At 44.9% G+C, this 25,080-nt stretch overlaps 3 non-coding genes across 3 annotated transcripts; all 3 read left to right on the top strand.

Annotated features, from left to right (window-relative positions):
* The first annotated feature begins 2,284 nt into the window (after positions 1–2,284).
* Positions 2,285–2,359, top strand: Trnas-cga (transfer RNA serine (anticodon CGA)). Its single transcript has one exon. It is a non-coding gene; the product is annotated as a tRNA-Ser (tRNA).
* A 520-nt stretch (positions 2,360–2,879) lies between these two features.
* On the top strand, positions 2,880–2,954 carry Trnal-caa (transfer RNA leucine (anticodon CAA)). The gene has a single exon. It is a non-coding gene; the product is annotated as a tRNA-Leu (tRNA).
* A 227-nt stretch (positions 2,955–3,181) lies between these two features.
* Trnas-cga (transfer RNA serine (anticodon CGA)) lies at positions 3,182–3,256 on the top strand. The gene has a single exon. It is a non-coding gene; the product is annotated as a tRNA-Ser (tRNA).
* Positions 3,257–25,080: the final 21,824 nt, after the last annotated feature.

Here is a 25,080-nt window from a genome sequence, read left to right as displayed (position 1 = left end):
AGACAGTCGATTTCCCTCTCTCTCTGTTTTCTGGTGGAACAGGAAAGGAGATGATTAGTTGTGGTACACCGCACTGTATGTTGGCTTGCGGAGTATCTATGTAGATGTATATGTCTTCACTGACGACAGTCTTTCAGCAGTATAGCTGTCCGTGTCTCGAAGCCAGAATCGTGCTGCAATGGTTCGTGGAGCGTAATAGTAAAACCACGTTAGTGTTTAGGCTACCAAATTCGCCTCATATGAATCCGATGGCTCCCATCTGGGTCGCTGTGGTGCGCCATCACTGCGTACACAAGTCAGAGGCCAGTTATTTACGGGAATGGCCTTAGCGCGCAGATACCTGGTGCCACATAGCTCCACAAATCCACGAATGAACACAATCCATGGTAAGCAGAATGGGTGACAGACCTGGCCCAACAAGCAGTCATAATGTTTTAGCACGTCAGTCTATATGTGGAACTACGACTGGTGCTCTTAGCAAAGGGCGTACTCTGTGAATAATTCACCTCCAAGCCAGAGCAACGAAGAGCTCTCAGTGCACCATCGGGAGACTGCAAAGGAGTGAACTACGCGCCACAGCAGTGACTCCACCAAAGTGCCACAGCCTCCACTGCTCAATACTGGAGCCAAAATTGTGCCTCCAAACCAGACATGAAATTGCGATTCCATGCGAACCGAGGCTCTCGAACAGAAAATTCGCTCAGTCGGCAACAAACCGAAAATCGACCAGTGTTGCTCCACACCTAACACTGAATGTATGGTGGGGTCTTGCGACTACCACGCGACAGTTGCACCACCGTCTGATAACTTGTCTCACCCCCACAGTCTAATCACGACTGTCTCCTATCGCCACCTTCTAGCTACCTTCTCTTCTCTCGACGCTCTATGGCTCAAATGGCTCTGAGCACTATGCGACTTAACGTCTGAGGTCATCAGTCGCCTAGAATTAGAACTACTTAAACCTAACTAACCTAAGGACATCACACACATCATTGCCCGAGGCAGGATTCGAACCTGCAACCGTAGCGGTCGCTCGGCTCCAGACTGTAGCGCCTAGAACCGCACGGCCACTCCGGCCGGCTCTCGACGCTCTGCCTTAGTATTCTCCTAAACCATACGCTCCATGAGGGGCTCCATCAAAAAGTCTACCAATGGCGTGGCGTGTTTTTCCGAGAATAGCATTCTTTTTAGTAGCCACAATACCTTCCAACAGGTTGACAGATCTTTTTTCACCAATTCTTTCTCTGCTGTGGCATCGAATAATCGCCCTCCTGTACACTCACGTAAGAACACTGGCGTGCGAGGAAACATGTTCGTCAAAAAATTGCAGCACCTCTTGGAATGCCAGTGTTATGGACTCATTACGACAACCGTGGCGAAATGTTTTCTTTCACAAGCTGAAACAGCTTTCCCAGACAGGCCCACAGAAAAAAACATTATCAGGGCTACCTGCGAAAGCTGAGGTGAGGTGGCAGGTATCATTTACGGGCTCCCAGTGCAGACGTGAGCCTGTGAAGCAGCCAAAAAATTCAGACCCCAGCCTTTGCACGGAACTCCCCCACGCCCCGATAAACACGCGTCCCTCCGGGACACAGGGGAACCCACTGCTGCTTAGACCCGTCCACCGCCAATCCTCCACGTAGGGGGTAGCAGTGGCGACGACGACTCCTCGCTTATCGCACCAGGGTACCTGAGCTGAGTGCTCCGCATTCTCTAAACTGCCAGCAGTGAAGTGGCTGTTCTGGCATCTACGCCGGTGGCAGCTGCTGCACCCAGCAGTAGTCTTACCAGCTACCATGAGGAAGACCCGCTCCCAACACGAGCACAATTCCAGAATGAGATTTTCAATCTGCAGTGGAGTGTGCGCTGATATGAAACTTCCTGGCAGTTCTGCAAGGTTCGCAGGAGAGCTTCTGTAAAGTTTGGAAGGTAGGAGACGAGGTACTGGCAGGAGTAAAGCTGTGAGTACCGGGCGTGAGTCGTGCTTCGGTAGCTCAGTTGGTAGAGCACTTGCCCACGAAAGGCAAAGGTCCCGAGTTCGAGTCTCGGTCGGGCACACAGTTTTAATCTGCTAGGAAGTTTCATATCAGCGCACACTCCGCTGCAGAGTGAAAATCTCATTCTGGAAACATCCCCCAGGCTGTGGCTAAGCCATGTCTCCGCAATATCCTTTCTTTCAGGAGTGCTAGTTCTGCATGGTTCGCAGGGCATCTTCTGTAAAGTTTGGAAGGTAGGAGACGAGGAACTGGCAGAAGTAAAGCTGTGAGTACCGGGCGTGAGTCGTGCTTCGGTAGCTCAGTTGGTAGAGCACTTGCCCGCGAAAGGCAAAGGTCCCGAGTTCGAGTCTCGGTCGGGCGCACAGTTTTAATTTGCCAGGAAGTTTCATATCAGCGCACACTCCGCTGTAGAGTGAAAATCTCATTCTGGAAACATCCCCCAGGCTGTGGCTAAGCCATGTCTCCGCAATATCCTTTCTTTCAGGAGTGCTAGTTCTGCAAGGTTCGCAGGAGAGCTTCTGTAAAGTTTGGAAGGTAGGAGACGAGGTACTGGCAGAAGTAAAGCTGTGAGTACCGGGCGTGAGTCGTGCTTCGGTAGCTCAGTTGGTAGAGCACTTGCCCGCGAAAGGCAAAGGTCCCGAGTCTCGGTCGGGCACACAGTTTTAATCTGGCAGGAAGTTTCATATCAGCGCACACTCCGTTGCAGAGTGAAAATCTCATTCTGGAAACATCCCCCAGGCTGTGGCTAAGCTATGTCTCCGCAATATCCTTTCTTTCAGGAGTGCTAGTTCTGCAAGGTTCGCAATAGAGCTTCTGTAAAGTTTGGAAGGTAGGAGACGAGGTACTGGCAGAAGTAAAGCTGTGAGTACCGGGCGTGAGTCGTGCTTCGGTAGCTCAGTTGGTAGAGCACTTGCCCGCAAAAGGCAAAGGTCCCGAGTTCGAGTCTCGGTCGGGCACACAGTTTTAATCTGCCAGGAAGTTTCATATCAGCGCACACTCCGCTGCAGAGTGAAAATCTCATTCTGGAAACATCCCCCAGGCTGTGGCTAAGCCATGTCTCCGCAATATCCTTTCTTTCAGGAGTGCTAGTTCTGCAAGGTTCGCAGGAGAGCTTCTGTAAAGTTTGGAAGGTAGGAGACGAGGAACTGGCAGAAGTAAAGCTGTGAGTACCGGGCGTGAGTCGTGCTTCGGTAGCTCAGTTGGTAGAGCACTTGCCCGCGAAAGGCAAAGGTCCCGAGTTCGAGTCTCGGTCGGGCGCACAGTTTTAATCTGCCAGGAAGTTTCATATGAGCACAATTTCTTCACCTCAAAATACAGCATTCAGAACTGTGTTACAACGAACACCATGCCTAATCGCTGTCAATCCTCTTTACTGGTCACTGAATTGGTCGCTGTGCCTCTTTGACATGACACGAGTGCCCTCATCTGCATACAGTCTATTTGAACCATCATCCACAGAGATGATGAAGAGAGGAAGAGAGATGAGCACCAAGAACACGCCGCCTTTCAACGAGTGTCACGACTTGTAAACGAAAATCGGTTTCGGATCTGGTAGGAATGGCTGCTGTCAGTAAATGCAGGTCCGTTGCAACACGCTTCCGAATGAACGTTGTGAAGAGACTGCATGCAGTGAGTGCTTGGAGTCAAATATCTTACAAAAGGCCGTTGCTCATAGCAGCTACACATCTTCCGTGGGCTGAACAACACGTAAATTGGACAGAAGCTCTTTGTAGATGTATAGTGTGGCCTGATATGTCAGATTTTCCCTCTTTTCAAGCGGTACGAGTCGTCCAGTGTACCAATTGCCCAGTAAACTGCAGTGCGTCGAGTGTATCGTTCAGGGTCCAGGTGGTTCTGTGATGTTTTACTGATGTATTTTGTAACCTGACTTGGCCACACTCATTCAAGTTGCTCTGGACCTTGAAGCAGGATATTGTTTTCAACATCTAACCAAGTGTTGCCCTTTCTCCTACATCTTCATAATGAGCCTATTGCAGACACTCGTGTCTTAGAAGATGACAATAGCTGTGTTCACAGACCTCCAAGCGTACATTTCTGGCTTAACTCCAACCTTCAGGCACCCTACTTCATCTCGAATGAGCCACTACACCACCCAATCTTAAACCCACAAAAACGTCTGACACTATTTGCCATAGCTGGTGAAACAAGTAGTCAGCACATGCACAGTTCTGTAGCTGTAGGAGATGTGATCGCCAATGAGTGGCTTCAGCGGGATATGGCATAGCTGAAGACCTCCTTCCCTCATCAAATTAAGGCCATCACCACACCAAGAAAAAAAGGGAGGAAGTTTGGAATTTAATGCCCTGTTGACACTGAAGTCACTAGATAGAGAGCAAAAGCTCGGAGGATTATGAAAATGTGGAAAAGGAAATGAGACATACCCTTCCAAAGAGACCAGCCCGGCATCTTTCTGGAGCGACTGAAAGAAATAATGGAAAACTTAAATCTGGATGGCTGGAAGGGGATCTGAACCGTCGTCCTTCCAAACGCAAGTCCAGTGTGATGGTCACACTCACCGCTCAGCTACGGAGACTGGGTGGCGTTAATTTTTTTGTCTACTGTGCTTACTATTCCTAACTATTGCTTCACAGCGGATCGGTGTTCTACAGAACTTATAACAGATACATACACACCGTCAGCTGCGGGTGGTCTGCTTATATTTTACGCCTTATTTCAGTCTATCAGACCATCAAGGCGTAACAGTCATCACCACAAGATATGTCCGAATCAATTAAGTCAAGGATTTTAATGTGGGTTGGTCTTATAATCCGTTCCTAAATTCATAATGTGAAGATGAGCAAACCATGGTGAAGATGTTGCACCTGGAGATGTCCGAAAGACTAAAATAACGAAATAAGTTCTAAAACGAAAGCAATTAGCAGCCGTCACTGTGTCTGTTCGTTACGAGTTACACACACTATAGCTGCACGTATTTACTTCTTATCGAGTGTCAGCGGAAATTTGTCTAAAGTGAAGAACAGTTCTTCCACATCAGTGCGATGGAACCAAGTTCTATAAAGAAGCTCTGAACATGAAACTGTGCTAGTAACCAATGAAGTGCTTCGCTGTCGAGACAAATTAGTCGTTATCAGGAGTTTCACGAAAATGATCAGACCTAAGTAACAAGAGATATAGTCAGTTTTGGCCTTCTGTACACAAATGAAGAATAAGTAATGAAACTTCAATCACTTGCAGGGAGGTACTTTTAAACTTTCCACATCCGGAACTGGTTCAAATGTTATTCCTGGAACTCTAAAATCTAGGGAAAGGCTTCGAAATAGTACTCCACTTACAGAGATCACCTTCGTTTACCGTTAGCTTACAAAGCTGTTGAGTGCTGAAGCCCTTGGGTATCCCACAATAGTCGAGATGCAGAACACTCTTGACTTACAGCAAACGATTGTATCACAAAGAGGCATTGCGAATATGAATACACTTAAATCAGAACTGGAAGGCGTACGTTTGATGGCCGCGAAAATATTACGAAGAGGGGTAACGGTGATCTGAAGACAAACATGTTTAATACTGGCTTTTAATTCGCCAAAGCTTACACAGTTTACTAAAGCAAGATTCATCCATCTTTGGCAACGACCATATCTATCTATTCCTTCAACAGGCTTATTGCTTCGGCGATCTGTGCACACCACAGAGGCATATATGGTCTAGACGACGTATGGTACCCATGGCCACGAAGTCCTGGAACAGGGAAAATAAGACCATTTTCCATATGCTGTTTTTCTGGCCGAAGCCACGATGTCGGAGGTTGGACTGCCATGTTTGATCTCTCAGATGTTCAGGGTGCGATTGATTAACAGTGTGCTTGCTATGCAGAATACTTCAACGACCGACTCAGCCACCTTCTTCAGGCGCTGCGATTTTACTGTTACGTGTACTCTGTAGGGAGGACATGTTCCACAAAGCTGACAAGTTAGGTAAATTCTGCAAACAGAAAGGCCAGCTTCTCAGTACCGTGATGTTCCTAACAAGCTGTCGAAATAGTCTACAGTCTGGTCGAAGTCTAGGCAGCGAGTCCACATAACAGCGAAACTCGCAGCATCTGAAGAGGACGGCTGGGTTGGCTGTCCAAACATTGTACGTAAAATGGAAACAACAATTCGGTAGAAAGTCCGTAAGCCCACTACTGCCAAGTGTATTTAAAAGAACGAAAAAGCCAACACATAAAGATTGAGCTACACAATGCTCACCGCAATAGTGAAGGAGTAAACAAGAAAAGAATCTGCAGCTACAACTGAGGAAAGCACAAATACAAGTAGACTTACCTGGATGTGTATAAGGGGCGTTCAAAAAGAAACGAGCCGGAGGCATAATGATAGAAACCAGTACCTGTATGTTAGAAGTATTGATCCTGGCTGTTGAGACACTTTTTCCACTGTGACACAAGGTGGTGAATGGTTGACTCATAAAATTCGGGGGGCGACGATCTTAACCAGTTCCGCACGTACAGCTGGACGTCGTCGTCCGAGGTGAATCGTCGGCCCCTCAGGGCCATTTTAAGGGGACCAAAATTGGCTTAATCACAGGGAGAGAGGTCTGGACTGTATGGAGGGTGGTCGAGAACCTCCCATTTGAATTTCTGCAGGACTGCCGCGTCTGTGTTGGCCGTATGAGGCTTTGAATTCTCGTGGAGCAGAATGACCCCACGGGTGAGATTGCCTGGTCGTTTTGATTTGATCGCTTGGAGAAGGGTGGTCAAGGTTTGCGAGTAATGCTGGGCGTTCATTATTGTCCCATGCTGCAGTAAGTGAACCAGAAAGGGGCCATCTTGCTCAAAGAAGAGCGTCAAGAAGACGCAAACGATTCACCTGGGAGTGGTGAACTGATTAACATCTCAGCGCCTTGTGTCACAGTGGGAGAAGTGTCTCAACAGCCAGAGTCAATATTTCTAACATACAGGTACTAGTTTCTGTAATTATTCCTCCAGCTCGTTTCCTTTCGAACGCCCCATATACTTGCAAAAGCGAGCTAGCACGTAGTCTCCTCCAGGCACATAGCTAAGCCTTCAGGTAACATGGATGGATAGACCACCTCCTACTCTGAAGAGCTGAATGAAAGTTTGCCCCAATGTTACGAAGACCACACTCACCAGCGAAAAAAAGGTGTAATTATCAGACAAAAATCATACAAAAGAGATTTCAAATCCATCTGATCGTCCTTTGAGATAAATTGTATGGAATACACCGAATTTTTTATTCTGGTCTCAGTAACGGGTGAGGCATTGCATGTCATGCATATTACTCGGTCTACTTTCCGCTTCGCTGACACAATTTGCCACCCTCTGTCTCTAGAGATCCCTGAACTGCTGTGTGTAACATGGCGGTCTAACTGAACTACGTCGATGTGTGAGAAACAGAACGTTGTAATCCCTCAAAAAACTGGAAGCACAATTTCGAAGAGTGCTGCTAGCAGCTGGTACGTTCGCAACTACGAGGGTTGACTGTGGTGCTCCGCGGACCCCCTACACCCTCGACTCTGAAGATGAGTGCAAGTACTCGAAACGCTGTCAATGCCATGTGCTCCTGTAGAACAAACAATTGAGACCTCACTGTCTCCGCTATGTGTGCGAGGGTTGACTGACGAGGGTTGACTGTGGTGCTCCACGGACCCCCTACAACCTCGACTCTGAAGATGAGTGCAAGTACTCGAAAGGTTGTCAATGCCATGTGCTCCTGTAGAACAAACAATTGAGACCTCACTGTCTCCGCTATGTGTGTAGCGTAAAGCGTGAGATTTGAAAGTGATCTCTTCAAACTTACTCGTATTTTAAATCTAAATGGAACGTATCCAGACGCTGCATCAAAACTTTATCCATTAAGTCACCCTACAAGATGGAGAGGCCTATAATAAGACTTGTGAAACACCCTGCGTATCTCCAAGAAGCCCAATGTAAATCGTGGGACACCGCTATTCCAATGGGTTGCAGCTACTGCAGAAAGGACGACCTTAGTCGGTAGAGCGTTAAAAGTGGCGTTACCACCATGTAGGAGAAGAATACCACATCTTGCCCTCCACTTCAACGACAATTCGTAAGTCACTGTCAACCTGTTCTAGAGAGAATTGCTTTGTTATCCAAAGAAACAGAACGCGAAAGTATCACTTGAAACTTTCTAGCTTTTAGCTGTTAACTAAGAACTGTGTGGGCTAAAACCTCTCGCTGGCAACCAGAAAATGCGTACTTTAAAATTTCATTACATATTCTGATCTTTGAATTTGAGCATTAGCTGTGTAAATTAGTTATAACGTGTATGATTCCAATTAATCTGAACTGCATCTGATTATCTGTAAATGAGATGGAATATCAAGAATAGTTATCAATAATACTCAGAATGAATGTTTCTTGAAACACTGACACACAACGGCTAACTAGTGCGTATCGAAACTGTGCTCCCACTAGAAAACGCGTCTACTGAATTTCTATGAAATTTTTTGCAAATGAAAACAGATCCTAATCTCATCTTATCGTTTAGGTCCTACAATTGTTTTCTGCCTTGCAATGGATAACGCAGCTCTGTTCTGTCCGCATACTGCAAAACTGTGAACTGCTGAAATGCGTGACTGCTGAACTGCATGACAACCCATTTTATCTTTCTTTAGGATGCTCGCTTAAATTAAACTTTTGCTCTCTTTCTATTAATGCAGCTCACTGTCCACGCAATAGCGCAAGGCGTGGCGGTGCAATATTGACCAGATTAATTTTTAATTTAACAGTGTAAGGGTAAGCCTTACTGAAATGTTTGCAAATGAATAGAGGCTATTTTGAAATTAGATTAATTCCTTCACATATCACAGCAGTGACTGGTATTAACATAAACTATAACTGTTACAATATTTAAAATACATAAAATTTGGTTTTTACTTTCCTAATCAAATATCTTTAATTAATTAACAACGGATAACGGAATACTGAACACATGACTGATAATTGTTAGATACAATTTCCTAATCAAATATTTTTAATTAATTAACAACGGATAACGGAATACTGAACACATGACTGATAATTGTTAGATACAATTAAATCTTAGAGGAGAATAATTACTCGTCTAGCGTTTGCTGCAAATAAACTCAATGCGAATTACCTTTTTCCAAAAGTGTCGTCTCACTATACAATCCTCTCAGAAATGATCATTTATCCTTAATCCTCAATCATATACCAGGGAGCATCTCAAATAAAATTCATTCTCTGTGCAGCACGTCCACCATCCAAGCTCCTCATCCCGACGACACAACACACGCATGCACACACACACACATACACACACTGTCTCTGCAGCTCACTCAGTAATACGTCCTCTGGTGGCCAAAGAATAAGTACCATTCATGTGTCGAGCATCCAGAGATGCTTATAGTGGCAAACATGCCAAAGAAACTGACATTTCTCATATATATACTTTTCACAACTATTTCTCATGATATGAGCATATTACGCGTGCTATGTGCGACAGTCTTCACGTGCTATGTGCGACAGTCTTCACGTGCTATGTGCGACAGTCTTCAAATACACTCATAAATAATGTATCTGTTTTTAGGATTGGCAAATCAGTCCTCCTTTTATGGACTTATGGAAGTACTGACAAAAGAACTACAGTTTTTGAGTGTCTTTTGAAACTCGCCAAAGAATCTTGCCTCTTTTAACTTTGATGGGTTGTCATACAACATGGTCTGAAACAGTCTCAAAAGCTTGCAAGGATGTTGCAGGGTAGATTGTACTGAGAAATAATTAAGAAAAAAATTCAATACGTTGCGCCGTTTCCGAGTTAATTTGAGAGGTGGCTTGAGCCCCCTCTGATATTTCTATCTTACGATTTTCCTCTCTAATTGCATGCGGTGAAAAGTTGCTATTCCTTCATACGCGGACTTCCCACGCAGCGTCTCTCGTCACCCGGGTGGTCTGGTGACAGGCGGGATCTGCTGATCTTGAAAGGGTAAGCCGACGGGTGTTAGGGAGTCAAGTGAATGCTTTCCAGACGCCGACATTGTAGAATAGCGGCGGAGACACGCTCGCAGGGGCCTGAAGTAGCGGCTGGGCTAGAGGTTCCACTACTTCGCAGAAACTTAGCGAAAACACTTTCTGGCGGGCTACCAGCGAGGCGTGGGAATGACTTGTGTACCCAGACAGTTTTGGCGGGCAAATTCCCGCGCTTTCTGCAAAATCGTAACTGTGATTGGCTTGCTCAGGGCATAGCTCCGTGACGTAGCAAAATCGGCGTAGAAATTGGCGCCAAAAATCTCCATTGCTGGAATGGTAGTGCTCCGGCAATAGAGTGGAATTTTCCGCCGGTTTTCGAGTTGCTGATTGGAACGGTTAACCACGGCCACTGTCGTGGCAGCGGGAACGTTCTGTGTTCGGTTTGTACGGGTGCTCTTGTGGGGTGTCGGCTCTCGCCTTTCGGTCGGAGTAGGTTACAAGACTGAGCTCTCGCTGCTCTGGTCAGCCTGCCTTCCGTTGACTGTCTAATATACTTTTATTTAATTGTAACTGTTTTACGAAGTTGCTGAAGTTTCGACTTCAACGTAACTTTCCGAGTACAGTTGGCAATTGAGCGCTCTGTGTACAAGAGGCCTATGTTGTCTGTCTTGAGCAGTTTTGGCTAAAGTTGACTGTATCGGAGTTACTGGGTGACCTCGCTTGTTAAAATCAATCACTGTACCGTCAGTGATTGTGTGGCGAACCTTCTTCGTCTCCCTCAGAGGCGCATTTGTATTGCTAGGAAGTCTTTACTCTGGAACAACCAGGCCAGGATAATTTGTTTCGGGCTACACTCGCGACATTATCATCACCACGATGGGACGTCGAAGCAACCAGCCATCGCCTCCGGTATGCCAGATAGTGTCCGCGCAGTTAAGAAGACAGCTTGGTAACGTACGTCCGCAGCACCAGCAAAGCAGGCAATTTTGCTAGGTGATAATCCGAGCTCAGCAGAGCGCGCCTGTTCGTTTTTTCTAACTCTTTTCTGTCTTCGGTGTTCATTGTCTGAGTTCTCACTAATGTAGCAGCAATTAATGCTGGGTTGGCTGTGTGTCTCTCTTAAGACTTGAGTTTCAAGGAATTGGCTCCACATACCACTTCGTCACAAATGTCACAATCTAGTTTAGGGGCAACTTCACCTTCACAGCATTTATTTGGGTATCCAATTTGAGCCAATTTGATGTATTGTAAATGTTTCATGTGTTTTTGTTTATTATTTTGAGTTATAATAAATCATGTTGTTGTTTTGGACAGAACTTTCATTCTGTTAATCAGAAGAGCAACACTATCATTTCTCACTACGTTAATGAAACTTTCCTTTATTTAACTTATTTATCAAATTAAATTATTGCAGGTGCCAAACTCTTTTCTACTCCACTTGCAGGGTCGATTACAGTCAGTTCGCGTTTCTTTTTAATCCATGTGCAACAGCAAATGTCGGAGTTAGAATAGGGGGAGCTTAGAGCATCATTTACATAAGTAGATTCTAGAAGAATTTAGTGCTAAATACACTGCTAGCCCCGGCACCTCGCAAATTAGCACTGAACTTGGCCAATCACACAGTTGCGGGATCAAATTCAAGCAGCCTGCCGGAGACAGTGTCGCCCAACGTGTTCTTCGTTTGGTTTCCTAAAATCGAATAAGAGAGCGATACAAAAAATGTACATGGGACGGTGGTAAGGATAGAATCCGAGCCAAAGGCTGAGCAGTCTCTTGCACTATCATCTACGCCATGAAAACAACTAACAGAATCTGACGGACCGCTTGAATCTGGATGCGCAACGGTCTGGTTGGCCAACTTCAGTGCTAATTTACTCGGGAACGGCGCAAAGTATCGAATTTAACAGTCTATGCTGCAATACCCTTACAAGCTTTTCAGACTGTTTCTGACCACCGTGCATAAGGAAGAGCCGTATGGGATTAGGGGAAACGAAATCACTTAACACTACACTATGGAGCAGAATTTTTCTTTAAACTGTAGCATGATAAGGGCATTTCTTCAGTATTTCACACTATTTCTATTCCTGATGTGCATTAGCGACTAGCCTCCAGTTAATGCGGCAACCAATTTTAAAGCTGTGTGGTTTGTAGATGATACAAACACAGCTGGTACAGATTCAGATCATGAAGTGAATAATAAACTTTTGGTCTGGAAAGAAGATGAAATTCGTTCGCAACTAATAGACAGTCGCCTAGTCACAAATATGCACTACATTAAGTTTCACACTGGCACGTTTACTAAAGCAAAAGACACCAGGTTCTTAGTATTTTCGATATAAGAAAAGAAGGAAGGAAGGAAGGGAGATTGTTAACGCCCCGTCGACGTCAAATTCATTAGACACGGAGCACAAGCTCGGATTGGTTCGAGGATGGTGAAGGAAATAGGCCGTGACCTTTCAAAGGAAACTTTGGATACTGACAATAAAAAGACTCTTCAGTTGCCAGTAATTTTCTTAATTTATTCCACGACTGGTTTCGAAGCTTAAAGCTTCATCCTCGGATACCACCAAATAGTTACCAAAACATAAATGTGCAGGGGTCGAAACAACCACAGTTCACTCCTGTACAGCCTGGCACAGTCGATGGTCGCCGGTCGAAGTGGCCGAATGGTTAAAGGCGCTACAGTCTGGAACCGCACGACCGCTACGGTCGCAGGTTCGAATCCTGCTTCGGGCATGGATGTGTGTGATGTCCTTGGGTTAGTTGGGTTTAAGTAGTTCTAAGTTCTAGGGGACTTATGACCACAGCAGTTGACTCCCATAGTGCTCAGAGCCATTTGAACCAACAGTCGATGGTCCTGCGCTCCATTCTTGTTTGACGTGGCTGTGATCCCCCATGACTGACTATCCCGACCGCCACACATTTATGTTTTTTAAATAGGTAGGTCAAATAAATAATGAGGAGATATTGAATAGAATTGGAGAGAAGAGAAATTTGTGACACAACTTGACTAGAAGAAGGAATCTGTTGCTAGGGCATTTTCTGAGGCATCAAGGGATCACCAATTTAGAATTGGAGGGCAGCGAGGAGGTTAAAAATCGTAGAGGGAGACCAAGAGATGAATACACTAGACGAAGTCAGAAGGATGTAGGTTGCAGTAGGTGCTGGGAGATGAAGCAGCTTGCACAGGATAGAGTAGCATAGAGAGCTGCATCAAACCAGTCTCAGGACTGAAGACCACAACAACAATTATTTCGTGGCACCTGAAGATGAAGCTTGAAGCTTCGAAACCGATTGTGGAACAAATCAACAAAATCGGAAACGTATAATTTTCCCACGAATATCGTTGTGTCTTGCTGGTATAATATTTCGACAACATATCTGGTTTCCACTGTCTGACGGACTGTCATGAGCATCTGATGACGTAAATAAGCTACGTTGTCAAAGTATTATATCATAAGAAACAAGAATTTCGCACAAAACCTACGGGAACATTCTGTATCATTCTCGCTTCCAAAACTCCAGATTTTACAGAATTAAAGAATATTGTTTACGAGAAGGATTACTGCTCGTAGACTTTTACTTTAAGAATCATGTAGGAATTTCTACCAGCTAAATCCCTTTCTGAAAATGTTGAAAATATTGTCGACTTTAAAGTAGTCACAAATTTTGTTTACGTAAACAATTCTGAAGAACTAAACATAACACTGATTATGCAGATTAACATAGTCAGTGTTAATGAGGAAACGTTCTTTCAATAAAATTCGCTGCCATACATTAGGGTGAGTAAAAGAATTTACCAAATATAAACATACTTACGTCGTTTATGTTCTTGGACATGTAAGGGATCATAGATATGCTGTGGTGGAGATAGGTATCAAGATAGGGAACAATCACAGTTAATGCTGATCTGAGGATCTTGCTCATCTTCATTTTGCTATCTTAGACGTGTCAATATTTAAATTCACTTTAACGATTTTTGTCACGAATTATGCCAAGGGGATTTTTTTTTTCAGTTTAACACCACCATTTCTATTTGTTACTTTCATCCTACGCATTTGCTAAAAATATATATTATTGAAGTATTCACAGTACTTTACAATGTATGCTTCGCGCATCTTGTCGGAGAACTACGTCCTGAAGCCATGTGTGTTCATAAATACACGTAATTCAGACGCTTGTCGTAGGAAGTAAATGATAGGATATATTATATGCCACTGTTTGAAAAGTATAAACAGGCGTTTCCAAGAGAAAGTGTTCGGTGAAAAACTTGAAAATAAGAACTCCTTGATTTTGAAGCCTGTCAACTATAAAATGTCGTTCCCATAACAGTGGCGAGAGAGGCCATTTTACTGTTTTCGAGGATAGTCCGAATATCGCTGCCCGAGAACGATGAATGAATCTGAGTTGGCACTGTTCCTGACACAGGATGTGTGATGCTGTAAACATCTTCGCTCCGAGAAGAGCCGGAGACGAGGGAAAGCACGTGTTAAATGTTGTTTGTATGGACAGAGCGGTTGGAACGGAAGCAGTTTTGTTACTCTCTGTAATGTGTTTGTGGAATTACTGTCGACAGAGTTATACTGACACGCCGTTAAGTCCTCCGGAAGTACTGAATAACTCGTGAAATGAGTTAGGGAGGCCGAGATAAGAGAAAGTATTCCTGCAGCGAACGAAACGATTACCTGAACATTCGAAGAATGTCACTGGAAACAATAAATTCGTGCAAATGCAGCAAGTAATCACGTCGTTGCTTAAACAATACTAAAACACTAGCATTGAAGAATTCGTGTGGCAATTCTTTGATTATTTCTCTATATCGGCCAAGGAATGAACCATAACATCAGAAAACTGTCACTTGAGAATGTACGCTGAGTTTTAAAATAACAAGTATTGGTGAACCTGAAACACCGAAAATGCAGATAAAATACCTACTACACCATCCAAAATTTTCGCCGTTTAATAGTCGTTGATAAGTTGAACTGTACTTTTGATTCTGAAGCTGTAAGCCGTATTTCAGAAACTATAGTTAATACGTAATCGATGTACTAGTATACATAATTTTGACTGCATAGAACTGATCGTAATTACAGGGTGTTACGAAAAAGGTACGGCCAAACTTTCAGGAAACATTCCTCACACACAAAGAAAGAAAATATGTTATGTGGACATGTGTCCGGAAACACTTACTTTCCATGTTAGAGCTCCTTTTATTTTATTTCTCTTCAAATCACAATAATCATGGATGGAAACACACAGCAACAGAACGTACCAGCGTGACTTCAAACACTTTGTTACCGGAAATGTTCAAAATGTCCTCCGTTAGCGAGGATACATGCATCCACCCTCCGTCGCATGGAATCCCTGATGCGCTGATGCAGCCCTGGAGAATGGCGTATTGTATCACAGCCATCCACAATACGAGCACGAAGAGTCTCTACATTTGGTACTGGGGTTGCGTAGACAAGAGCTTTCAAATGCCCCCATAAATGTAAGTCAAGAGGGTTGAGGTCAGGAGAGCGTGGAGGCCATGGAATTGGTCCGCCTCTACCAATCCATCGGTCACCTAATCTATTGTTGAGAAGCATACGAACACTTCGACTGAAATGTGCAGGAGCTCTATCGTGCATGAACCACATGTTTTGTCGTACTCGTAAAGGCACATGTTCTAGCAGCACAGGTAGAGTATCCCGTATGAAATCATGATAACGTGCTCCATTGAGCGTAGGTGGAAGAACATGGGGACCAATCAAGCCATCACCAACAATGCCTGCGCAAACGTTCACAGAAAATCTGTGTTGATGACTTGATTGCACAATTGCGTGCGGATTCTCGTCAGCCCACACATGTTGATTGTGAAAATTTACAATTTGATCACGTTGGAATGAAGCCTCATCCGTAAAGAGAACATTTGCACTGAAATGAGGATTGACACATTGTTGGATGAACCATTCGCAGAAGTGTACCCGTGGAGGCCAATCAGCTGCTGATAGTGCCTGCACACGCTGTACATGGTAGGGAAACAACTGGTTCTCCCGTAGCACTCTCCATACAGTGACGTGGTCAACGTTACCTTGTACAGCAGCAACTTCTCTGACGCTGACATTAGGGTTATCGTCAACTGCACGAAGAATTGCCTCGTCCATTGCAGGTGTCCTCGTCGTTCTAGGTCTTCCCCAGTCGCGAGTCATAGGCTGAAATGTTCCGTGCTCCCTAAGACGCCGATCAATTGCTTCGAACGTCTTCCTGTCGGGACACCTTCGTTCTGGAAATCTGTCTCGATACAAACGTACCGCGCCACGGCTATTGCCCCGTGCTAATCCATGCATCAAATGGGCATCTGCCAACTCCGCATTTCTAAACATTGCACTGACTGCAAAACCACGTTCGTGATGAACACTAACCTGTTGATGCTACGTACTGATGTGCTTGATGCTAGTATTGTAGAGCAACGAGCCGCATGTCAACACAAGCACCGAAGTCAACATTACCCTCCTTCAACTGGGCCAACTGGCGGTGAATCGAGAAAGTACAGTACATACTGACGAAACTAAAATGAGCTCTAACATGGAAATTAAGCGTTTCCGGACACGTGTCCACATAACATCTTTTCTTTATTTGTGTGTGAGGAATGTTTCCTGAAAGTTTGGCCGTACCTTTTTGTAACAGCCTGTATAAAGAAAATATTGCAAATTGCTGGGTATTAGCAAAGGGAACTTTACGGAAAGGTATCGATAGCAACGACGAAATGTTAGTAGCTGTGCCGTTGTTTATCTTTGGATGTGGAGAATCTCTGTCGCGTTGCGAGCGACGAGGAGGCAGGGCAGCTTGTGTTAAGAAAGAGTGCGGAGACGCGCCTGATTCGTTAAGCTGCGAGTATTGAGGGCTCGGTAGGTGTGGAGAGGCGGAGGCAGCTGCTGCTCCAACTGCTGCCTGTCCCACAATTATCCGTGCCTCTGGAGACGACTCGGGGTTCTTCTCATCGAACAGCAGCAGCAGAAACAGTGGCAGATCAGCATTGTCGTCGGTTACATTACTCGCCGTCCGCACAGCTACACATCATAAGACTGTTAACTGACTGCTTTTACCAGCAACATTTCTTTCACAAAGTATGGATCAATTGAATAAAAACCTGCAATAGTTGAAACTTGTAGGGCAGCTGTGTTGTCATTGTCCTCAGACATTATTACCAAGCAGGGTCTCTTTCCTTTCCATGCAATCACTGAGTGTCGTAAGAATAAAAAATTAACTATTTAGTGCCACTTTCAGTCTAAATTTTCTGCCTCAGTAACTGTCCATTTTTGTATTGCATAACAGGTTAAAGTAAAATAAAATTTAACTGACAAAACTTAAAACCAAAGATACAGTACAAATTAAATGTGTGCAATTTCATTGATTCTTTATTTAACTTAGCGAGTGACTTCTGCTGTGTTGGTAGGTATTTGATTGTTATTTTAAAAGTAAAACCAATTGCTCATTTGCTTAAAGTAAATTCAGTTGACTCTTTCTATAAGTAAATTGCTTGCCTTTTCCTAATTTAGCATTACGTTACACTGAGGTTACTGAAAAGCTATCATTTTACATAACAAAGTTCGAGTTAAGCCAGTCATTTATTTTACCAGTAATTTCATTTAACGCTACTTTCAGAATTTTATGTTTCAGGATAAGTAACTCCAAACTCAGTTCTTTATGATTCATTTATTTTCTCGTGAACTATTGTGCTTTGGAGAACCTTGACAGCTTCTGTTGCCATGCCAGTGATTATTTGCTGAAATTTCTTTGCCATTACCTTTCTCAATATTCTGGAGATTCATTGCCCTAGCGGGCTGGCGATCGTTTAATTATCCCTTCCTTTTAGCAAATCAGTGATTTTTGTATTAAATATTACATGGTACTCTTATTCCCCCCGCGTGGTTCGTGAGCGATTGCACTATATTCCATAAATTTCAAAATTATCATCTAAATTTTGCTTAAATGTAGAATAGATTCTTCCTTCAGGAGAGTCTGTTGTACACGTTCCTCCAACAAACCGGAGTTATTTTCCTTCGGTAACGATGGCCTTACTCACTGCAAAAATTCATTATGCACATGCGATCACTGTCAGTTATATCGCAATCCAATAGGACGATTAGGAAGGGGGTGGTTACAAGCTGTATAAAGAACAAGATTCTGCTTCATGTGCGTTTACATCTTAATGAAAGAGAAAGTTGGTGATTGAAATTTCGTGAAAAGAGCCAGCCGCAACGAAAAACGCATATGTTTTAATGATAGCCTCCTAATTAGCGTAACATATCAGCGACACACTCTCCCCTATCCGCAACGGTAAAAAGAGCTGCCATTTTTTGAACTTTTGCGATGTTCTTCGTCTGGTAACGATAGCATGCCGCACAGCAATATACTAACAGAGGATGGCCAAGCGTAGTGTAGATAGCCTTTTTAGTGTTTTTGTAGCATCTTCTAAGTGTTGTCTCAAAAAATGCAGTTTTGATTCGCCTTTCCCGTATGTGATCGTTCTTATTTAAGGTTCTTCATGATTCTTATCGCTAAGTTTTTAACTTAACTGACAGTCTTTATATTTGTGTGATTTATAGTGTAACCATAATTTTACGGTTTCCTTTTATCAGTTATCAATACAGATATCTTGTGTAAACCATTTTGGAATTCGTTTTGACCTTTGATGACTTTACTAGACGGTAGATGACAGCGTCTTCTGCACAAAATCAAACAGGGCTGCTCGGATTGTTCCGTAAATCGTTTATACAGATTAGGAACAACAGAAGGCCTATAACACTTCCTAGGCGAACGCCAAATATGAATTGTGTTTTACTCAACGACTTCCCGTCAATTACTACCAACTGTGACCCTTCTGACAGGAAATGATGAATCCAGTCACGCAACTGAGACGGTACTTCATAGACATGCATTTTGGTTAGAAGCCGCTTGTGAGGAAAAGTATTAAAAGCCTTCTGAAACAGTACAGATATAGACTCAATCTCAGATCCCCAGTCGACAGCAATCGTTACTTCATAAGAATAAAGAGCTAGTTGTGTTGCACACGAGCGATGTTTTCTACATCCGTGCTGTGTCTCAGTAGATCGTTTTCTCGATGTATTTCATAATTTTCGAAGGCAGCAGCTGTTGCAAAATCCTACTGCAAATCGACGTCAGTGATATGGCTCTGTAATTTAGCAGATTAGTGATATGGCTCTGTAGTTTAGGAGATTACTCCTGTTTCCTTTGTTGAGTATTCATATGATCTGTCCAGCCTTCCAGTCTTTGGATACGAGTCTTTGGACGATCGAACAGGGCATATTATTGCTAGTTATTACCTCAGCATACTCGAAAAAGAACCAAACTGCTATATAAACTGGACCAGAAGATTTGCATTCATTAAGTGATTTGAGATTCGTAGCTACAATGAGGATATCTACTTTGAAGCTACTCGGGTTCGCAGCTGTTCTTGACCGAATTCTGGAATATCCCCTTCGTCTCTTTTGATATAAACGGTATTTAGTAACACGGATTTTGTGGCATTTTCATGAGTAACATTACTATCGCTATCGTGGAGGATTGTCTGCCAGATTTCGAGACAGCGTTTCGAAGTGGAAATTATCAAAAACATCTCGCATGGAAGGTAGTGCACAATAAATTTAAATCTTCTGCAAAATTTCGGCAATCTGGGGAATTCTGCGTTAAATCTAGCATACTTTCTTCGTTGCATCTGCAAAGTGTTCTGGCATGTTTTGTGTACTATGGTGGAACAGCTCCGTCTCTAATTCATCAATCAAATTCTGACTAAGTTACAATTTGTCCCACAATCACTTGAAGTTGAACGACTTAAATGTTACTGCTGTTTTTTACTTTATATGCCTCTCTAAATTCTTTTCCAACGAAGTAGAATGTGACATAATACTGCACATGAAATTAAGCGCAGTTGCGAATACGTACAACCGTCAGCTGTATAATGGAAAGACTACAGTGAAAATTTGCTCCTGACCGGGACTCGAACCCGTATTTCCAGCTTTACGCGAGCGGTCGCCTTAACCGCTCTGCCCATCTGTGCACGGCACACGGCCAGACACAAACTTCCACGTGTCGTCGTTCACGCGTCACAACCCGCGCTCGTACGCGTAACATACTTCCCGTACAGGAGGAGAATATTTTTTAACTGAAAGTCTATTCCTGCTATCGGCGGATAAATACGATATTGCAGTGTCTGTGTTGCTAAGAGGAACGATGTACTGTTCCGTTAGACATACATTCGTGTCCGAAGGAACAGTGGATAATACCTCTTAACAACACAAGCACTACAATGTTGTACATAATTTTATGTTGTAAAGTTTGCATATGTTTTCCCATATGCGTTACGCAATATTTCAAACAGAAAAGCGACATCCCACTAGCTATCGTAGTAAATGCCCTGGTCCCTCCTTCCCTATTTTACAGTTGTTTGTTTTTGTCATGAACTGTCATGTACTGTTTAACTCGGCGTTGTGTTATAGCTGTGTTTGTATTGTTTTTAAACAATATGTGACGTCTCCTGGCAAGACATTTACAAAATCGTTACAACATATAAAAAATAATAAAAATAAACATTTATCGGTATTATGATACATCTCCTCCCCGTAGAGACTTTTGATGTAACTCTTCGGGCTTTCCCGGCGATCTAATGACATCTTCGGTTGTCGGGTGTTCTGCCGGATATCAGCTTCGTACTTGCACGATATTTCGGTCACGTAGCTCGAGACCTTCATCAGGTGCGACCTGAGACTGCTCCTCGAGTTTTTTTTTTTTTTTTTTTTGGCACATTTCATTCCCTCCCTTATGGGGAGGGCGGGCCTTTTTAGAGCTTGCTATTTGCTCTTTTTCGGCCGTTGGTGTTCAATACAATTTCTGCTTTTTAGAGTTACATTTGCTTGCAATAGTGCCAAGCATTATTATTCTGGTATAATATGGAGTTTACATTATTGTTTATGAGCAGTACAGGGTTTATACTATTTTGATATTCAGGAGACATTTATGAAGTTCTTTTAGGAGACATAAGTGAATAAATAAGGGTATGAGAAAAAAAAAATATATATGAATATAAGTATACATTTAACAAAAAATAAAAAATAAAGCGTAGTGAGGGAGATCTAGGTTTAACAAAAACATAATAAGTTTAACGAAAGCATATAAGTTGAAGAAAAATAATAAATCATATAAGTTGAGGAAAAACAATAAAACATATAAGTTGAAGAAAAACATATAAATTATAAGTAGCATAGATTTATAGAAATAACATGTAAATCTGAGAAGTTTATATGACTATGAGAGTCATATAATTAGGGAGATGACATATATTTAAGAGGGAAGTGTATCTATTCAGAATTTTGTTTTATTGCTGTTGCTTGTTTGTGTATGTGATCGATTTGTTGCGGTGTGTGTGCGCATGTGTGACTGTGTGTGTGTGTGTGTGTGTGTGTGTGTGTGTGTGTGTGTGTGAGTGTGCGTGTGTGTAGGGCCGTTGCCTACATCCTGGCGTCGAGATGGGGGGGGGACAGTGAGTGCCGCTTACGAGTGGGATCATGGTGGGAGCAAGGTCGGGAAAATGGGAGGTCGTATTTTGTGCCACTGTACGCGCTGGTTGGGTGTATTTGAACTTAGGGCGCCTCCTTTCCCGGATTTCAGAGGTCAGTAGGTCTTCCATGTCTGGTCGTTTCGTCAGTATGTGCTTGCCGTAGTTGGCGCGTAGTTTCGTAAGTCGAGTTTGTAATGGTTCTGTGTTTGTGATGTCGTACACGTCGTTGCTCGGCGTCTGGAGGGGGGGGGGGGGGAGTTTGGTGATGCTGCGAAGTAGTCTTCTTTCGGTTCTGTAGAGTCTGTCCGTTTGGCTCTTCGCCAGACCAGCCAGGGGTGCGGCTGCATACTCCATGACCGGTCTGACGAAGGTCTTGTATGTGTGCAGGGTCGTCTACAGGCGGCAGCCTTGGAGGCGTCCCTGCACCTGTCGTATGAGTCCTTGTCTTTTTCTTGTTCTGTTGAGGAGGTAGTTGATGTGCGTCTGCCAGTTTAGATGCTTGTCTAGGAACACGCCTAAGTATTTCGCGTTGTTAGTGAGCGTCAGTGGCGTGTTCCATAGGGTCAGTTGTAAGTCGCCAGTGTCTTGGTTTCTGTTCTTGGACCTGGTCCAGTATTTATGCCTATGGCCTTCCCCCTCCACCAACGGCTGCAGGCGCTTCCTCTGTGGTCCGCGCCCATTCCCTGTGACCTGCTGGAGCGTTGCTGCTCCGTTTTCCGTCCTCTGCGGTTCTAGGTGTTCCCTCTGCGGTCCGCGCCCACCAAACCCGCTCCTGGGAGTTTCATCTACGGTCTGGGGTACCAGGCGTTCCCCCTGCGGTCCGCGCCCGCTCACCACGACCTGTTGGAGCGTTGCCGCTCCGTTTTTCGTCTGCTGCGGCTCTGGTACCCATTTCAGATTTCGTCAGTGCAGTAGAGCAAGTTGCAGCCACACTTCCACCTAATGTGGCAGAGGAAGTCCGCCGAGAGACCTGCAGGGCCCTCACCAAGGCCAGGCCGCCGAAATCGAACATCACAACCGAGGAGAGGCTTGCACTCAAGAAACTACGGGAAGACAACAGCATTGTGGTACTGCCAGCAGACAAAGGGAACTCCACTGTCATCTTGCAGCGAGTGGATTATGATGAGAAAGTACGCCAACTTCTGGAGGACCCTGCATACAGAATTCGGGAGTGTGACCCCACGGACAAGGTGGCCAAGAAGACTAGTGCTCTCTTGAAGGAAACAGGGATGCCTGATAAGATCATCAGACAACTACGGGAAAAAGCGCCAGTGCCACCTAGACTGTATGGTCTGCCTAAAATACACAAGGAGGGTGTGCCCCTACGTCCTATTGTCAGTAATATCGGGGGACCTACGTACACAACAGCCAAGTACTTGAAAGGTCTCCTGGCTCCATATGTGGGGAAATGTATTCACCACATCCGCAACTCAGAAGATTTCCTGCAACGCCTGAAGCAACTGCACATCACAGATTCGGACATCATGGTTAGTTTTGATGTGGTATCGCTGTTCACCAGGGTCCCACTGAAGGACTCACTAGAACTGATTGCAGAGAAATTTGATGGTGCTCTGTTGGACCTGTTCAGTCATACACTGACATCCACGTATTTCCTGTACAGAAACCAATATTACGAGCAAACTGAAGGTGTAGCTATGGGCAGCCCACTGTCCCCTGTGGTTGCCAACATGTTTATGGAGAGTTTTGAGGAGAGGGCATTGGAGACAGCCACATTTAAACCCACATGCTTCTTTAGGTATGTGGATGACACCTTCGTGATCTCGCCACATGGGATGGACAGGCTCAATGAGTTTCTTGAACATCTTAACTCATGCCACCCTAATATCAAGTTCACCATGGAACTGGAGAAGAACGGCCAGCTGTCATTTCTGGATGTACTAGTCCAGAGGAAAGCAGATGGATCAATTGGCCACAGTGTGTACCGAAAACCTACACACACTGATTTATATCTGCAGGCCAGCAGTTATCACCACCCTGCACAGAAGAATGGGGTTCTGAAGACTTTGGTCCACAGAGCACGTGCCCTATCAGACCAAGAGAATCTACCCATAGAGATAGAACGTCTCAAAACAGTTTTCTTCGAGAATGGATACATGGACAGACAAATTGAGAGGGCACTCCGACCAGCCACTATACCACAGGTTCCTGAAGAAGACCAAGATGAAGCAAGGAAGGTGGCATATCTGCCCTATGCTGGCTCTATTTCTGCCAGAATCAGTAGGATCCTGCGTAAACGCAATATCAAGTGTATTTTCTGTCCATCCAACAAGATCGGGGGACTGCTGGGGAGTGTCAAAGACGACCTGGGGTTACGAAAACCAGGGATTTACAATATACCTTGTCAATGTGGCATGTCCTACATTGGCCAGACGACAAGAACTGTGGAGATAAGGTGCAAAGAACATCAGAGGCACACTAGATTACGACAGGTGACTAAGTCAGCCATTGCTGAACACTGTCTAGAACTAGATCATGCCATGAAGTATGAGGATACCAAGATTCTAGCACAAACACCCAGATTTTGGGACAGTGTTATAAGAGAATCGATTGAGATTAAAATGGCTGACGATCTTATGAATCGTGACACAGGGTACCAGCTAAGCAGAGCCTGGGATCCGGCTCTGGAATTGTTAAAGGAGCAACGGGGCCAGCTGCAACTCTACACAAACAGAAGAACCAGAGACATGGAGATGGTAAACGAGCCCCTGACGGACTGCCAGGAGCACCAGACCGAAGATGGAACACCCAGAAGTGGTACTGGTGGGCGCGGACCGCAGAGGGAACATCCAGAGCCACAGCAGACGAAAAACGGAGCGGCAACGCTCCAACAGGTCGTGGTGAGCGGGCGCGGACCGCAGGGGGAACGCCTGGTACCCCAGACCGTAGATGAAACTCCCAGGAGCGGGTTTGGTGGGCGCGAACCGCAGAGGGAACACCTAGAACCGCAGCGGACGGAAAACGGAGCAGCAACGCTCCAGCAGGTCACAGGGAATGGTCGCGGACCACAGAGGAAGCGCCTGCAGCCGTTGGTGGAGGGGGAAGGCCATAGGCACAAATACTGGACCAGGTCCACTCGAGGAATCTAGAGGGTTGGATCCCCTCCTTCGAAAGCGTCAGATTGCAAAGCCTGGGCTACTCTCAGGGTGGAATCTCCGTTTTCGAAGATTGTGTGTGTTTGTCTGTCTGTCTGTCTGTCTGTCTGCCCGCCCGCTGCTGTCGCTGTTCGTTCGTCCGTCCGTCCGTCCGTCCGCCTGCTGGCTGTCCATCGCCGTCGTCGTAACCGCTGCCGCCCTCGCCGCCGCCGCCGCCGCCTGCTGTTCGTCCGTCTGTTCGCCGCCGACGCCGACGCCGCCTGTTGTTCGTCCGTCTGTTCGCCGCTGCCCATCGCCGACGCCGCCGCCGCCTGCTGCACGTCCGTCTGTCCGTCGCCGTTCGTCTGCAATGAGTACTCCCACCTCCACCGTCATCTACACCTCCCCCTCCCCCTCTCCCACAGTCACTTCCTGGAGTGCCGCCTCTGGCCTCCCTCCTTCCCCCTCCCCTTCCCATCCCCC

Source organism: Schistocerca serialis, chromosome 5, assembly GCF_023864345.2.
Source record: "Schistocerca serialis cubense isolate TAMUIC-IGC-003099 chromosome 5, iqSchSeri2.2, whole genome shotgun sequence".
In the NCBI taxonomy this organism is placed as follows: Eukaryota; Metazoa; Arthropoda; class Insecta; order Orthoptera; family Acrididae; genus Schistocerca; species Schistocerca serialis.
Note: the sequence above shows the minus strand (reverse complement) of the source record. Positions and strands in the feature narration are given on the sequence as shown.